The sequence below is a fragment of the Callionymus lyra genome, chromosome 12, assembly GCF_982586985.1.
Source record: "Callionymus lyra chromosome 12, fCalLyr1.hap1.1, whole genome shotgun sequence".
NCBI lineage: Eukaryota > Metazoa > Chordata > Actinopteri > Syngnathiformes > Callionymidae > Callionymus > Callionymus lyra.
In genome coordinates this window covers 3,525,397-3,541,621 of record NC_141829.1, presented here as the reverse complement: position 1 = coordinate 3,541,621, position 16,225 = coordinate 3,525,397, and the positions used below count along the sequence as shown (strand labels likewise).

Below are 16,225 nucleotides of genomic sequence, written 5' to 3'. Positions count from 1 at the left end.
ACCTGATGAATGAGATTCTCCAGCGTCTCATGCTCACTGAGCTCGGGAAGCAAAACAACAGAAGGAGATTCTTGGGCGTGGAAGAGACGAGGCTGCACTTGTTTTTCTAATTACTGTCGCAGAGGTTGGAGGCTCAAGGGTTTAGAACCATAACTGTCGAGGAAAACAAACGTGAAGCGTCGTTTTTTAAAAGTTAGAGATGATTTAAATTCAGGATCAATTCTGGTGAAGGAGATTTTCAACGTGAAACGTTCAAAGTTTCTGCAGGTTTGACGTCGAGACTGATGGAGAAGAATCACTTTCGTGACTTTATTTCTTTGAGAATTTGGACCTGAATCTTTAACGTAAAATAAGAATCTGTTTGTTTGATATCATGTATGACAGAGAGGGTTATACTGTTGTAACAAAGATACCTTTTAGAAAAGAACTCAAAACCTGGTCCAAGCCTAAAGATAAAGGTCAGTGAATATTAGCTCAAATAAATTCTAATTACTCTGGTTCGGACAAAACCTTTTAGACGAGTCAGTGAAGATCAGTCAGTGAAGATCAGTCAGTGAAGATCAGTCAGTGAAGTCTAGACCAGTGAACCAGTCTTTAGATTCTCTTATGTCTCCACGTGTCAAAATACAACTGAAAGTCAATCAAGAAACTCATGTACAGTAGAGAAGTGTTTGTTGTTTTTAGCTTCAACCACTTTTTAGGTTGTTACAGGTTTATAGACGTGATGTTATCATAGATTGTTGCCAACTATTATTAACCACTATTAACTACTATTAGATGTCTCAGTCAATCATTTAAGTTCAACTAAAGTGTGTGTTAAAGTGTGTAAGTGCGTTTGTGTTGTCATGATGTGTGACTCTATTGTATTATCAGTGTGTGTGTTGTTGTGATGTGTGACTCTATTGTATCATCAGTGTGTGTATGTTGTTGTGATGTGTGACTCTATTGTATCATCAGTGTGTGTGTGTTGTTGTGATGTGTGGCTCTATTGTATCATCAGTGTGTGTGTTGTTGTGATGTGTGACTCTATTGTATCATCAGTGTGTGTGTTGTTGTGATGTGTGACTCTATTGTATCATCAGTGTGTGCGTTGTTGTGATGTGTGACTCTATTGTATCATCAGTGTGTGTGTGTTGTTGTAATGTGTGACTCTATTGTATCATCAGTGTGTGTGTTGTTGTGTTGTGTGACTCTATTGTATCATCAGTGTGTGTGTTGTTGTGATGTGTGACTCTATTGTATCATCAGAGTGTGTGTGTGTTGTTGGGATGTGTGACTCTATTGTATCATCAGAGTGTGTGTGTGTTGTTGTGATGTGTGACTCTATTGTATCATCAGTGTGTGTGTTGTTGTGATGTGTGACTCTACTGTATCATCAGAGTGTGTGTGTTGTTGTGATTTGTGACTCTATTGTATCATCAGAGTGTGTGTGTGTTGTTGTGATGTGTGACTCTATTGTATCATCAGTGTGTGTGTGTTGTTGTGATGTGTGACTCTATTGTATCATCAGTGTGTGTGTTTGTTGTTGTGATGTGTGACTCTATTGTATCATCAGTGTGTGTGTGTGTTGTTGTGATGTGTGACTCTATTGTATCATCAGTGTGTGTGTGTTGTTGTGATGTGTTACTCTATTGTATCATCAGTGTGTTGTTCTGATGTGTGACTCTATTGTATCATCAGTGTGTGTGTGTTGTTGTGATGTGTGACTATTGTATCATCAGTGTGTGTGTGTTGTTGTGATGTGTTACTCTTTTGTATCATCAGTGTGTTGTTGTGATGTGTGACTCTATTGTATCATCAGTGTGTGTGTGTTGTTGTGATGTGTTACTCTATTGTATCATCAGTGTGTTGTTGTGATGTGTGACTCTATTGTATCATCAGTGTGTGTGTGTTGTTGTGATGTGTGACTCTATTGTATCATCAGTGTGTGTTGTAGAAAATGATCTTAAGCTCCGCCCACTGAAAAAAACACTTTTTTGTTCTGGAGATTAAATCTTGTTGACCATAACCACACCCACTCTGCTGGGATTGGTCAAACAACAGACGTTTGTCACCGCGTGTCATCAATCCCGGAAGTCTCCACCTCCAAGGGACTCGTTGTATAAACAAAGCGTGATTACAGCTGGAGGAGGAGTGAAGCCATTATTACGTCATCATGGACTCTCGTAACCTCTCGTTCGTCCAGATTTCAGAGCAACTTTATAAAGTAATAAAGTGTAAAACATGGTCATGATGAGAAGTTACTGCGTCTTGAAGAGGAAGATTCAACGTTTAAAACATGTGAGTTTTCACATTGTTTGCCCGTTAACAAACACTCAGGACACAAATGTTTTTATGAAACTTTAACTTTCTTGAGGCCGACATCGAGTCCTGACGTAGACAAAGGCAAAAGTGGGCGTGTCCGGCGGGAGAGCGAGGTGAGAGAAGGACGAGGACGACAGCGTTGAATGATTGTTGTTTGTAGCGTCTTGATGCTGGGATTTAAAGGACACTTTGTTGCTAAAAACGTGGCATTATTACTGTTATTTTGATGTTTTTCATCAGCATTCGATCCAAAAACTCAACTGGTGGTGATAGTGAGACTAGAGAGTGTTTTTAGTGAAGGACGTGCAGTTTAACGAACACTGTTTTACTTTCTGTTATTAGGTTGGTTAGACTTCTTGTGATCATTTTAGCATCGCAGGAACGATATTTCTTACGAGAAAAATTCCCTCCATTGAACTTGAGTTTTGAGTTATTAATTGGTAAATAATTATTGGATGTGATATGATATGATAGGATGATGACAGTCATCCTCTGAACACTGTCATCAGTGAGCAGAGAAGCAGATGAAGCACGAATGCTCCTACCCATGATGCAACACTAATAGACTCAGGGACTCATTCATTCCTCGGGCTATTAAGTTGTGGAGTGAAAGTATCTGGATGTTCTATGTTAGTCTTTGTATTCTTTGTCTTTGTTGTTTTTCTTTGACCGATGTTCTTTGTCTTTATACTTAGATTGTAAGTAAGTAAGTAAGTAAGTAATATTTATTTATATAGGGCTTTTCGAGACCAGGGTCACAAAGCGCTTAGACAATCAAAACAATACTCAAAAAAGTACATACTTTAAAGATCAAGATAATACTGAGAACAACACAGGAGTTCGAGAAATTCAAGGAAAAGCCTGAACAAATAGAAACGTCTTAAGATGTTTCTTAAAGGAGTCAGTAGATCATCAAGAGCAAAGAGAGAGAAGATCGTTCCAAAGCTTAGGAGCAACAGCCTGAAAAGATTTCTCTCCTCTGGTCCTGAGTCGTGTGCGTGGAACCATAAGTAGATTCTGATCCACAGACCTCAGAGCCCGAGCTGGGGTGTAAGGCTGGATCAGATCAGTGATGTAAGGAGGAGCCTGGACATGAATAGATCTGAAAGTAAGAACCAGAATTTTAAAATGATCCTGAAAGAAACTGGAAGCCAGTGAAGAGTTTGAAGGAGAAATGTGAGTTCTTCTACTAGAGCGGCTCAGAATTCTCGCTGCAGAGTTTTGAATCAACTGCAGACGAGACGATCCTTCTTGTTAAGACATGAAAACCATTGTGTCATCTTGTTCTTCCTCTTATGTTCTTTTCTTTTTCTATTTTTTATGTATTCTTTTTTATTGTTTATGAACAATTGCTGGCTATTGGAAAAAAACAATTTTTCAATAAAGTTTTACCTTACCTTACCTTATGGTTCGATGTTCTTGGTATTTCTTGGTTCTTCGCCATTTTCACTGACCTTATATCCGGTGACAACTTCATTTTTTTCGTCAACGTCCTCCACGACATTTTGTTGTTTATCGTTGTTTCAACGGTTCCCACTCATTTCCTCCTCAACCTTCACCGTGAGCTCGGGCTATATTTCCTCGACACATTGTCTCCGGTAAAAAGTGATCCGTCATGATGCGTGAGAACTTTTTTCTCTCTGTTGCTGTGCTGTCTAGACGGTTTTTTCTCCTGCAGCAGCATCAGTTACACAGCTGGGACCTCCTTTAATTTAGCCGTTATTCTTCGCTTTATGAAGGAAACAGATATATCCAGGCACAGGGACCTTTGCAGACTGTAAAGCTTCTGCAAACATCAAGATGTCTCTGTTTCGTGGAGAAGAATCTCTTGAATTGATTTTCCTCAAAGTCCTTCTGACGCTTTACCTGAATGGAAAATTTGATTTTTTTTTTAAATAGAATGACAAATAAAGACATTATTAGTTAAACAGGATTATTATTAGAAAACAGGATCTCAATTGTGTGAATGTTTCACAGCACTTCCTGTTTTCTTCTCATGTTTCAACTCCTTCCACTTTGACCTACTACTTCCACTACTCGAATACTACTTTGTATACCACTAATACTACTACCACTTCTACGTTTACTACTAATGCCACTTCTTCTACTTTAACTATTAATTCCACTACTACTTCCACAACTACTTCTACTACTAATACTACTACTACTACTACTTCTACTTTTACTACTAATTCCACTTCTTCTACTTTAACTTCTAATTCAACTTCTTCTACTTTTAATAATACTTCTACTTTTATTTTTCTACAACTTCTGTTTTTACTACTAATTCCAAATCTTATACTTTAACTACTAATTCCGCTTCTTCTACTTTTAATACTACTTCCACTACTACTTTTACTTTTCTACTACTTCTATTTTTAATAGTAATTCCACTACTACTTTTACTTTTCTACTACTTCTATTTTTAATAGTAATTCCACTACTACTTTTACCTTTCTACTACTTTTATTTTTCTACTACTTCTGTTTTTACTACTTATTCCAAATCTTATACTTTAACTACTAATTCCGCTTCTTCTACTTTTAATACTACTTCCACTACTACTTTTACTTTTCTACTACTTCTATTTTTAATAGTAATTCCACTACTACTTTTACTTTTCTTCTACTTATATTTTTAATAGTAATTCCACTACTACTTTTACTTTTCTACTACTTCTATTTTTAATAGTAAATTCACTACTACTTTTACTTTTCTACTACTTCTATTTTTAATAGTAATTCCACTACTACTTTTACCTTTCTACTACTTCTACTTTTAATACTACTTCTACTACTACTTTTACTTTTCTACTACTTCTATTTTTAATAGTAATTCCACTACTACTTTTACTTTTCTACTACTTCTATTTTTAATAGTAATTCCACTACTACTTTTACTTTTCTACTACTTCTATTTTTAATAGTAAATTCACTACTACTTTTACTTTTCTACTACTTCTATTTTTAATATTAATTCCACTACTACTTTTACCTTTCTACTACTTCTACTTTTAATACTACTTCCACTACTACTTTTACTTTTCTACTACTTCTACTTTTCTACTACTTCTACTTTTAATACTACTTCTACTACTACTTTTACTTTTCTACTACTTCTATTTTGAATAGTAATTCCACTACTACTTCCACAGCACAGCAGGGTCAGCATACACACTTAAATTTCTTCTGTAAATGCATTTTTCTAGTTTATATTCATATCCAAACTGAGGATAATGAGGACCAGGGTTTGTTCTCAGGTGAGTCCACAGCAGCCGCTGAAGCTCAGCCTGGAGGACGAGAGCAGAAGAGATTGAATGAATCCATTCTTTTCTCCCTGATATTTATTGTTTCCTGTTAATTCTATTCTGCGTCCGGACAGTGATGTATAATGTGGAGCATCCATTTGTTTACCTCCTTTTGTGACAGTGTGCATCCATGTGGACGAACAGAGAATGCATGCGGTGATGAAGTCATCAATCATTTCCGCCCTTTCACAACAAATTGAAACACATTTACATTTTATTTGTTTTTATTTTATCCCTGAAGACATCTTGCACAGAACTATTGATTGAAAGTGATTGGAATTTAACAAAGTGACAAATTAACAAGTGGTTGACGGTAAAAGTCCTTCCATCAGTCTCTCACTGACAGTAATGACAATGTAATATTCTTGATAGATTACGAAATAACTGCCTGTTGTCGGCCGATGCACATCATGTCCCTTTGAGTACACGGTCTGGGCAGATCTGCACGACCCATGATAGTATATATATATGTTATATAGTAACCCGATTCGGACAGAGAACTGAGTATAGTTACAATCCATGTACTATCGTGACGTGAGCCCTGGAGTTGTGCACTGTAATAAAAGTGTCACACAGTAGTCACCTGACCCTCCTCTTGTTTCCCTGGTCATGTGCACAGTGTACTCACTTGCTCAGTGTGTACATTTTGACAGTGTAGTACTGTCTTCAAATCAAACTCTGCTGCTACACACTCACAGGAAGTGACTACTATTTAACACTGATTGCAACTGACTGTTTGAACACTATCAACGACACTTTACAGAGCTTTTTCGCAAATTGAAACAAGTTATTAAGTTGTGTGTTTCCTTGCGTTATTATTGTTGTTTTGTTGTAAACGTAGAGACGTAGCTTCTGTTCAGCGTCATCCACGTCACTAAAGCCCTATTCTCACGGGATTAGCAGTATAGAAGTATTACCTGAGGACCTCAGTATTTTGTAAATGACCTCCTCTGCGTTATTTTAAGTGCATTAACACGGGATAAGTGACGTCTGTAAAATAGTCATTTTTACTGACATTACCTTATTACTACATTACCTACATTACTGAAAGAGAAAGTTAGTGTAACCAAGCGTTCTTCGTTTAGAGAAGATAAAGTGAACAACCGTTTATTTTTCGTTTCTCAACTTGTGCAGATGCTCAACAGCGAGAGCTGCACATAAATGTGCCCCAACATTATTCTGACAGAAGAGACAAAGTTACATTTGTGTAACTGAGTGGATTCGTGTGGGAAACAACGAGGCTTTAACTTAGTTTGTAGCCGTGCAGCGCGCATGTCTTCTTTACTTTAGTCATGTGGAACACAAACACAATAACAACAAACTCGATCTACTTCCTTTTCAACCCCTTCAAAATAAAACAGCGTAAGTAAATATAAACACAATGGTGAGTTTCTATAAGTCCGTTACAGCAGCATATATGCCGCGTTCATAATTACAAACACAGACATTCGGATTCACACGGGATTAGTATTATCATCCTTCGTCTGTCAATTACAGAAGGTAATTTGCGGCGGAATTATTACATTTCAAACGGGATTAAAAGTCAGACATTCTTCGTAATTATTACAAATTACCAGAAGTCCACAGGTAATACTTATCCCGTGCGAATTGGATTTAAGACGGCGGCTGTTAAGGGTAGAAAGTGTTTGTCGATGTATATCAATTTTCTGGCTGTACATTTTCGCACACTGCTAAATATGGACGCACTTGTGTACTCAAAATATCAAGTGTAAGTGCGAAAGTGCGCGATTTGGGACACACCCACTGGTTGATTTTTTGTATTTATCGTGCTAAATAGCGTTTGTATTTGACTTTTCTTGATCCTCTTCAGTGACTGACTTGTTGTTTGTAGTTCGTAAGTAAGTAAGTAAGTAAGTAAGTAAGTAATATTTATTTATATAGCGCTTTTCGAGACCAGGGTCACAAAGCGCTTAAACAATCAAAACAATACTCAAAAAAGTACATACTTTAAAGATCAAGATAATACTGAGAACAACACAGGAGTTCCAGAAAATCAAGGAAAAGCCTGAACAAATAGAAACGTCTTAAGATGTTTCTTAAAGGAGTCAGTAGATCATCAAGAGCAAAGAGAGAGAAGATCGTTCCAAAGTTTAGGAGCAACAGCCTGAAAAGATTTCTCTCCTCTGGTCCTGAACCGTGTGCGTGGAACCATAAGTAGATTCTGATCCACAGACCTCAGAGCCCGAGCTGGGGTGTAAGGCTGGATCAGATCAGTGATGTAAGGAGGAGCCTGAAGTTGAAACGTCCTGATGTTCAGAATAAATGAACAAAGACTTTGTTTTCCTCTTTTCCCATCTTTCACAAAATCGATGGTTTGAGACGATTATTTTTCAGATTTATTAATAAAGTTGTCTCTTTTTTGTTTTAGCACAACTGTGGATTGTCCAGTTCTCTGACAGTAATAAACAGTAATATACAGAAATATACAGAACAGTAGTAATACCTTACTTTCTCCAGTGAAGACTGAATAAACCGGCCGTTGTACTTGCGTCTCCAGATCACACAGGTCTCCTGGAATATGGACCGACAGTCCCGTCTCACGTTTTCTTAAACATTGTAACACAAAGCCTCTCGTGCGGTAAACTCACCCTGCCTAGCAAGTTTGGATAACCTTTTCTTATCTCCCCAAAGTCTGGTGATGGATGCTGCTTCAGGGTATCGCCGCCAAATGCCAGGCGCACCGAGACACGGTGGACAGCTAACCTTTTAGATCGACTAATCGTTACCATGATTTCCGATCATTGATGCTGGCACTTAGGGATCCGCTAATCTCGCTCTCCTGCAGTTGATGTGGGTTGAAGGTTGACTCTGGAGAAGACGTTGCATCAAAGGCGCGATGGAGAAGAAAAAACGACCCTAAGAATTCCCTGTGCCGTCCTTCTCCGTCCTGGAGTTGAGTTTGTTATCGAATCATCGTCATCAAATCGCCGTCGCTCGAGCACAATCGTGTCGATCTTATCTCACGATCGGGTTAAGCAAACACAATCCTCCAAATATCACCAGCCACCAGCTCTGACGCCACTTGTTACAGCGAAGGTTCAGCGGGGTCTGGAGCCAATCCCAGCCGTGTCGAACCGAGGCGAGGAACACCCGCGGAAGGTCGACAGAAAACAATCAGTCACAACGGTTTGAATTATTCTTGGACACGTCGTTGATCACCAGAAGCAGCCGGCCCGCGAGCCTGTGGCCGACTCGCTGCGACGCTCGAGAACTCTGCGGTCGTCAAGTCAAAAATGTCTACATCTGGCGTCCTGTCCAGGGTGTCCCCTGCCTCCCGCCCTATGATACTGGGATGGACTCCAGTCTCCATTGACAGGTGTCAAACTGGTCCAGAAAAGGGCAGAGATGGCGCAGGTTTTGGATCCAACAAGCACATATAGTCGAACCAATCAGGCTGAAGACAGTAATCAATTAATGGTCAGTCAGGTGTTGCTCGTATAAGCCGACATCTGATTGGTTAACTCATGTGTGCTTGACTGGTTGGAACAAAAACCTGCACCACCCTGAACCTTTTCTGGACCAGTTTGACAGCCTTAAGGGATAAAGCGGTAGAAAATGATTGAATAAAGGAAACATTACAGTGGAAATATTGGTCCAGTCAAGTACTCCAGGTTTGTACATTTAATATATAATGTAATATATGTAGGAATTCACGTATAAAACTGAGATTTAAGGATGTGATTCTAAAAACTGATAAAGAAAAATGAACTTTTGTGACTAGTAGGTAGCCTACCCAGGTGCAAAACAAATAGACTCAGGGACTCATTCATCCCTCGGGCTATTAAATTGTACAATTCTGAGTTCGGGGGCAGGAGTGGAGTGAAAGTATCTGGATGTTCTGTTCCATGTTAGTCTTTGTATCTTTGTCTTTGTTGTTTTTCTTTGACCTATGTTCTTTGTCTTTATCTTTAGACTTAGATTGTATCATCTTGTTCTTCCTCTTTATGTTCTTCTTCTTATTTTATTTTTTATGTATTATTTTTTATTGTTTATGAAAAATTGCTGGCTATTGGTAAAAAAACAATTTCCCGAAGGAGACCTCCTGAGGGATCAATAAAGTTTTACCTTACCTTACCTTACCTTACCTTAGTTCTAGTGACTAAAAAAATCATCTTCTTTCCCAAAGTTTTATTTTTCCATCACATGAAGTGTTTCCAGAGTTCATTCATCCACATTCATCACATGATGTTCTGTTCTATGTTAGTCTTTGTATCCTTTGTTATTTTTCTTTGATCTATGTTCTTTATCTTTATCTTTAGACTTAGATTGTATTATCTTGTTCTTTCTCTTTATTTCTCTTTGTTCTTGTTCTTATTTTATTTTATTTATTTGTTATGAAACAATTGCTGTATTGCTGTGGCTGATTGGTAAAAAAACGATTTCCCGAAACAGACCTCCTGAGGGATCAATAAAGTTCTGTCTTAACAAGAAGGATCGTCTCGTCTGCAGTTGATTCAGAACTCTGCAGCGAGAATTCTGAGCCGCTCTAGTAGAAGAACTCACATTTCTCCTTCAAACTCTTCACTGGCTTCCAGTTTCTTTCAGGATCATTTTAAAATTCTGGTTCTTACTTTCAGATCTATTCATGGTCAGGCTCCTCCTTACATCAGTGATCTGATCCAGCCTTACACCCCAGCTCAGGCTCTGAGGTCTGTGGATCAGAATCTACTTATGGTTCCACGCACACGGCTCAGGACCAGAGGAGAGAAATCTTTTCAGGCTGTTGCTCCTAAGCTTTGGAACGATCTTCTCTCTCTTTGCTCTTGATGCTCTACTGACTCCTTTAAGAAACATCTTAAGACGTTTCTATTTGTTCAGGCTTTTCCTTGATTTTCTGGAACTCCTGTGTTGTTCTCAGTATTATCTTGATCTTTAAAGTATGTACTTTTTTGAGTATTGTTTTGATTGTCTAAGCGCTTTGTGACCCTGGTCTCGAAAAGCGCTATATAAATAAATATTACTTACTAACCTATCCAGTTTCTTTCTGGAGTATTTTCTAGTAATACCAGGCTGAAGATGATTTTCGCTGCTTCCTGACGCCGCTGACGTCTAATGAAGATGCAAACCTCGCTGCTTGTTCAAGGATAGAGATCCGCTTGAATAATGCATTAATTAGAACAACTGACCTGGTTTCGTGTTCAGTAGCATCTATATTTCATTCTGGACCACTTCATGTGTCTCATGCCATTAACAGAGATATACATATATTTAAAAATCATATTCAACCCAATTCTACGACCTTTGAAGTTGAAGACGTCGTCAGAGTTTATCGAGTCGACGTCGGCTCCTCCTGAGTCGCCGGTTCGATGGCGGCGGCATCATCACGATGAATCGAGCGGCGTCGTGGCGGGCGGTTAAGTTCCCCCTGGAGGGGCCACACCAGAGAACACAGGAGCCGAAGGGACGAGCAGACACACAAAAACCCAAACTGTCGAGACCATCATTTTCTCTCGGGTAATGTCATGACTCTGCATTCCGGGGCAAACTTCAATTAAATGTGCCGGTGATGGACAGACGGGGATGTGTTGTGATAATGCTGATGAGCGCCATTAATCACGGGCATGTGCTGGACCATAAAACTGTGAAGGTCGGACAGATTCGGGCTTTAAATGTTGGCATTGATTATTTAGTTTAGGGCTCGTGACTTTAATGGGATCTGCATTATTTAGACTGCGATTAATGGAAGTAATTCAAGGTCCCTCTCTCTATATCCCACCTTTATTTAAAACTCTCGTTTGTTTGAGTGTGTTCTGTAAAAGTCCTTCTTCTCTCTCTGGTGTTAATGCTAATTTACTGTTTAATATTCCTCCACTTTTCCCTGACCTCCCGGGTGCTTCTTCACAATCACTCTTTATATTGTTCAGTCGCTCATATCTTGTCCCGTTGTTATCGCTTTACTCGGACACAACTGAGACTTTCACAATATTTCATTGATACTACTTGGAAATCCTATTAAATGAAGGTAAAAGTTCTGCTTTTGTAGAATAAAACTCTTGTTTTAGGGTCAAATATACACTTGAAACTGTTTATATTAATTTTAAATCATACAAAGTAAAAAGCAGGTCTTAGCTCCAGCATTATACTCCATCATAGACAACCATAGTAACTGATATTATTAAAGTATTCTTAGCCAAGTCACTTGAAGTACTCACATTTGTATATATATATATATATAATTGTACTTTCTCGTCTGGACTATTGCAACAATGTGTTTTCATTTCTAAACCAGAAGGATGTGTCTCGCCTGCAGTTCATACAAAACTCTGCAGCCAGAATTCTGAGCCGCTCTAGTAGAAGAACTCACATTTCTCCGATCCTTAAACCTCTTAACTGGCTGCCAGTTTCTTTCAGGATATGTGTGTGTGTGTGTGTGTGTGTGTGTGTGTGTGTGTGTGTGTGTGTGTGTGTGTAGTCCTGTTAACAGTGGAGTACCCGGACTAGAGTTCACCAGATTTTTTGTCTTTCAAATACTATTGAATCAACTAAACAAAGGGTGAACTAATGCACTAATTACGTCATCTGTAACTAAAGGAACGATAAAATCCCGCATGATCCCAGCGATGACTGAGGACGAGAGGATACATTGTACTCCGGCAGCTTTTAAAACTGACACATTGGACACATTTTCTTGTCAAAATCAACTAAAAAAGGGTGAAACAATAATAAAGATGTAACTAAAACGAAAATTAGCGCCAAAATGATCGCAAGTGTATCAAAGTTTATCGTATCATGAGCTTAATAAGTCGTATGGAATCGTCTTGTGAGATTTGTGTATCGCTACAGTTCTACGATAAAGCAATATATTTTAGCTTTTGTGCAATAAAATAAATGTCAAATTTTGATTTTGATTTTTTTTTCATTTACAATTAACAACCAACATTCACAGCTTGTTTGTTCATTTTTGTGTCGCTATCAAACTTCTGGACGCTAGATGGCAGCACTAATTACGTCATCTGTAGCTAAAGGAATGATATAATCTCGCAAGATCCCAGCGATGACTGAGGACGAGAGGATACATTGTACTCCGGCAGCTTTTAAAACTGACACATTGGACACATTTTCTTGTCAAAATCAACTAAAAAAGGGTGAAACAATAATAAAGATGTAACTAAAACGAAAATTAGCGCCAAAATGATCGCAAGTGTATCAAAGTTTATCGTATCATGAGCTTAATAAGTCGTATGGAATCGTCTCGTGAGATTTGTGTATCGCTACAGTTCTACGATAAAGCAATATATTTTAGCTTTTGTGCAATAAAATAAATGTCAAATTTTGATTTTGATTTTTTTTTCATTTACAATTAACAACCAACATTCACAGCTTGTTTGTTCATTTTTGTGTCGCTATCAAACTTCTGGACGCTAGATGGCAGCACTAATTACGTCATCTGTAGCTAAAGGAACGATAAAATCCTGCATGATCCCAGCGATGACTGAGGACGAGAGGATACATTGTACTCCAGCAGCTTTTAAAATTGATATTTGGACACATTTTCTTGTCAAAATCAACTAAAAAAGGGTGAAACAATAATAAAGATGTAACTAAAACGAAAATTAGCGCCAAAATGATCGCAAGTGTATCAACGTTTATCGTATCATGAGCTTAATAAGTCGTATGGAATCGTCTCGTGAGATTTGTGTATCGCTACAGTTCTACGATAAAGCAATATATTTTAGCTTTTGTGCAATAAAAATAAATATCAAATTTTGATTTTTTTTTCAATTACAATTAACAACCAACATTCACAGCTTGTTTGTTCATTTTTGTGTCGCTATCAAACTTCTGGACGCTAGATGGCAGCACTAATTACGTCATCTGTAGCTAAAGGAACGTTATAATCTCGCAAGATCCCAGCGATGACTGAGGACGAGAGGATACATTGTACTCCGGCAGCTTTTAAAACTGATATTTGGACACATTTTCTTGTCAAAATCAACTAATAAAGGGTGAAACAATAATAAAGATGTAACTAAAACGAAAATTAGCACCAAAATGATCGCAAGTGTATCAACGTTTATCGTATCATGAGCTTAATAAGTCGTATGGAATCGTCTCGTGAGATTTGTGTATCGCTACAGTTCTACGATAAAGCAATATATTTTAGCTTTTGTGCAATAAAATAAATGTCAAATTTTGATTTTGATTTTTTTTTCATTTAAAATTAACAACCAACATTCACAGCTTGTTTGTTCATTTTTGTGTCGCTATCAAACTTCTGGACGCTAGATGGCAGCACTAATTACGTCATCTGTAGCTAAAGGAACGATATAATCTCGCAAGATCCCAGCGATGGCTGAGGACGAGAGGATACATTGTACTCCGGCAGCTTTTAAAACTGATATTTGGACACATTTTCTTGTCAAAATCAAAACCAAAATGATCGCAAGTGTATCAACGTTTATCGTATCATGAGCTTAATAAGTCGTATGGAATCGTCTCGTGAGATTTGTGTATCGCTACTGTTCTACGATAAAGCAATATATTTTAGCTTTTGTGCAATAAAATAAATATCAAATTTTGATTTAGATTTTTTTTTCATTTACAATTAACAACCAACATTCACAGCTTGTTTGTTCATTTTTGTGTCGCTATCAAACTTCTGGATGGCAGCACTAATTACGTCATCTGTAGCTAAAGGAACGATATAATCTCGCAAGATCCCAGCGATGGCTGAGGACGAGAGGATACATTGTACTCCGGCAGCTTTTAAAACTGATATTTGGACTTTTTTTTTTTGTCAAAATCAACTAAAAAATAATAAAAATTTCACTAAAACTGAAATTATCGCCAAAATGATCACAAGTGTATCAAAGTTTATCGTATCATGAGCTGAATAAGTCGTACGGAATCGTCTACGTTCCACGATAAAGCAATATATATTTTAGCTTTTGTGCAAAGACTAACGAAGGAGTCTCCAGTAAACTTCATTTTTCAACGTCTCCAGTCACGTTGACTGGAACAACAGCGAGAGTTTGCATGTGTCGACATGAATGGAGCAGCTCGACGCAGGTTTATATATATATATATATATATATATATATATATCGCTCACCGGCAGCATCCGACCTGATTCATTCCTGCTGTCGGGCGTCTGTCCTCCTGCCAGCAGCCGCAGACACTCGGCATGAGCCTCTTCAATCTCAGACCGAGCCGGTCCAGGGCCAACAGCGACTCAATCATTTATGCTAACGGACCATAATGGCGGCGATGAAGAGAAGGAACGGCTGTAACGCGCAGATAAACCTCTGAACCGCATGGCTTCGGTGTCACGGCGACGGAAACGTTTCCTACGAGCGCGAAGCATCGTTGCTGTTATTGTGATGTTCGAGATGATTTATTTCACGCTCACTATGAAAGTTCATGCTCGTGAATCTCATATGATGTCGTTCAAATACAGGTTTATGAGGAGAAGAGTAGTTATTACGTGGAAACACTCGACTCGACTCGGAACCACGAGTGTCTGCGGGTCTGAGTGTCATGTGGGTTAGTTTGATCGATGATGGGGTCAACGGGTCGAGCCGGCTCTGTTAACCACTTCCTCAAAGGTCAAGTCTTTTAATACTCGCAGACGTTTATCTTCCACATCCCACTCGGAGCAACACGTGACTTAAAGTAAAGTGTGTTTTTCATTTGTGTAAAAGCTGCTTCCATACGTGTCGTTGTTGATCCATGTGAGAATCTCAGATAAGAATCCATGATCTGTTCGATCACTGGTGATGCCACTGTTAGGTTAAAACTGTTATACACCTTACTTAAATTAATGCTAAAAGATAATCAAAATATAAAGTACAATTTACTTGTTTGATCTAAGAGCGGGAAAAACGTTTCTCTACACACATTCACAATCAATTTTCCAACATTCCAGCCACAACTGATAACAGGTTCGAGAGAAGCTCGGATCAGAATTATAGACTTGACAATGGTTCATCCAAACATTTGTTTGTCTGCGAATCACACCTTAAATCGTATATCAAAGAAAGAAGCCGGAGAGACGGAAGAGAAGCCAGCGACACCCCAGAAAGGAAGGAACATTTGAATAATTAGATTACAGGAAGACAAATTAGGATGTCTCCCAGCGGGGGATCAGTGACACAGGGTACTTGAAAGAACAATTTGGCCGGAAAAGACGACCTCCTGGGCGGGAAATTTGACTTAAATACAGCGAGCCTTCTACAGCTCGGGACCGTTCTACCCGGGGCTGTCAATCTGTGAAGTCGCCAGTAGAAGTGGGTTTAGTCCCATCGTTATTTGAAGCTTGTATTTACTTTGACTTGAAGCGGAGATTGAAGCGACACGAACGTACTCTGGATTGTTCATCTTTCTCCACAAATGGAAGTACAAGACTCGGGACGGAAGTGACGTCGTGTTTTGATCCCTTTTTACAACGCAAACGTTTAGGAAGTTGTTACACAAACACACAACAAAGATCGTGAAAAACATCCTTCATCAAAGAAGAGAAAGAGTCTCAACAAAAACAGCAGAACTAATGAGAAAAAACGATGATTAAAGGAGGGAAAGAAAAAAGCATCTGAACATGTTATGAAGACACACGGTTCCTCTCGTGGAGCAGACGTGAGGCTGAGGAACATCAGC

General features: G+C 38.5%; 1 protein-coding gene across 3 annotated transcripts in view; it reads left to right on the top strand.

The window, feature by feature from the left end:
- Positions 1 to 16,225, top strand: part of erbb4b (erb-b2 receptor tyrosine kinase 4b) — a 379,990-nt gene that overhangs the window by 78,252 nt on the left and 285,513 nt on the right. The gene's annotated exons all lie outside the window — the stretch shown is intronic.